The following is a 2,241-nucleotide window of genomic DNA, read 5'->3' as shown; positions in this document are numbered from 1 at the left end:
CCTCCTTCCCTGGCAGAGCATCTGGTGGATTTGAACCATAGGCCTCTGGGATTGTAGTTGCAGCTCCTTGCCACTAGGCCACCAGAGCTCCCCTTCCATTTTCTACAGCAAGCACTTCAGGTGTGACCCTATAGGACATAGTAAAGCTGTCCCATTGGGTTCCAAGGCTGCTCATTTTTGCCTAAATTTAGAGACTGTCTCAAGAACAGTAATGGCTGAAGATCAGACAGGTTGTGATGAGAGAGCATTAAGGACATCTACCTGAAGAAATCAGAAGGCCACTGGAAGGAAGGAAGGAAGGAGGGAGGGAGGGAGGGAGGGAGGAAGGGAGTCAGAAGAGAGATTAATAATCCCCTCTAGTGAAAGAAGGAAGTAAAAACGGAACAAATTTGAAAGAGCAGCTGGAAAAGACCCAAGTAAAAGAATTCTAGTGAGATATAATAAGACCTGCCATTAGGAATCAAAAAAGGAAGAACATACTCAACATTTCTCAAGCTGGAAGAATGGGAAAAAAACTGAAGTCTCAAGTTACAATATTGAAGTATTATTGAAAGATTCAGTGGACAGTGTTTTATCAACACAGGCAACATCGAATATGCAGTCACTGTACCAAAAAAGAATTGATTGGTGTGTTCAGCCATTTCAGAAGGCAAAAGATCAAGAACCTATGGTATTGAAGGAAGAAGTCCAAGCTACACCGATGCTACTGGTGAAAACCCAGATTTCAGGAATTGACAGAATGAAAATTAAGGTTTTTCAGTGAGTGGATGCTACACTGAAAGTGCTCACTTATCTATGCCGAGTTACTTGGAAGACAGTTAACTGGACAGCCAACCGAAGAGACGCATTTTCCTGCCAAGTCAAAGAAAGGTAATCCAACAACGCTGAAATCCCTGAACAATATCAGATGCAGTTAAAATTTTGCTGCTGGTGATTCAGTCCACTGCCAAGGTACTTCCAGAAATTTAGACCAGATTCAGAAGAGAATATGAATCAAGGAATATCATTGCTGTTGTCAGTTGGATCAGACTGAAAACAGAAAGTTCCTTGTGTTTTATTAAAAAAGCAAGGACATTCAACTATGTGGATCATTACAAATTGTGGCTAACATTTCAAAGAATGATATTTCCAGAACACTTATTTATGCTAGTGCAAAACTTGTCATAGATCAAGGAGTTATTCATACAGACAAACCAAGCTATTTTGACTGATTTAAATTCAAGAAAGGTGTATGTTAGGGTTGTATCTTTTCACCATACTTAATTCAGTCTTTATGGGGGGCACGTAATTTTAGAAGCTGAACTATGTGAAGTGTGGGACATCAGAATTGGAGGAAGACTAATTTGAACCTGAGATTAGCAGATTACACAACCTTGTTTGCTGAAAGTAAATACAATCTGAAGTACTTCTAATGAAGCTTAAAGACTTGGTCAATGTGGATTACACCTCAGTACAAAAGAAAAATCTTGAATTGCAGCAGTATACACCATCACAGTAAACAGAAAAATTTAGAGTTGTCAGATATTTCCATTTGAATCCACAACACCCATTGCAGTAGTCAAGAAATCAAGGCATATTGTGCTGCGGAAAGCCTCATTAAAGTGTTGAAAAGCAAAGATGCCACCTTGAGGACTGATGTGGACCTGCCTCAGGCTGTGTTATTTTTCAGACTAGTGGGAAAGAGAGGAAGTTCTTCAGCCTTGAGTTGTTTAGCATTGCACTCCAACACCTGAGCTGCTTGGCTGTGGTCAGTTTCATGCTTTTGTTGGAATAATGCACAACAAACCATACACTAACCAATTCAGCAATATCTGGACATAGCATTTAATGACACCAACACTGATAATGACACTGATTATGTTTTTCCATATCTATCACCATTCTCAGCCTTCTTTTCTGAGCTATTCCTACCAAATGATGCAAACTCGTTGTCCCCTAAGGTTTCTGCCTGATCTTTTGTTACTGTTAACAGTACAATCCCTTTCAGATCTTATAACACTCAGCGCATTTCCCCCCATTTGTTAAGGTAAACTGTTTTAAGGAGGCTTCATGGAATATTTTTTGGTTTAAAGATTTAGCAGATTGTTTTGTTGTTGTTGTTGTTATGTGCCGTCGAGTCGCCTGCGACTCATAGCGACCCTATGAACAACAGCCCTAAACTCCGCTCTGTCCTGTGCCAATCGCACTGTCTCCTACACTCCCATCCCAATTATCCCAATCACTGAATCAATCCACCTCATC

This window comes from Elephantulus edwardii, unplaced genomic scaffold, assembly GCF_000299155.1.
Source record: "Elephantulus edwardii isolate Elephantulus edwardi_28Jun2011 unplaced genomic scaffold, EleEdw1.0 scaffold00002, whole genome shotgun sequence".
Lineage (NCBI taxonomy): Eukaryota > Metazoa > Chordata > Mammalia > Macroscelidea > Macroscelididae > Elephantulus > Elephantulus edwardii.
The sequence above is the reverse complement of the archived record's forward strand: the minus strand, read 5'-3'. Positions refer to the sequence as shown.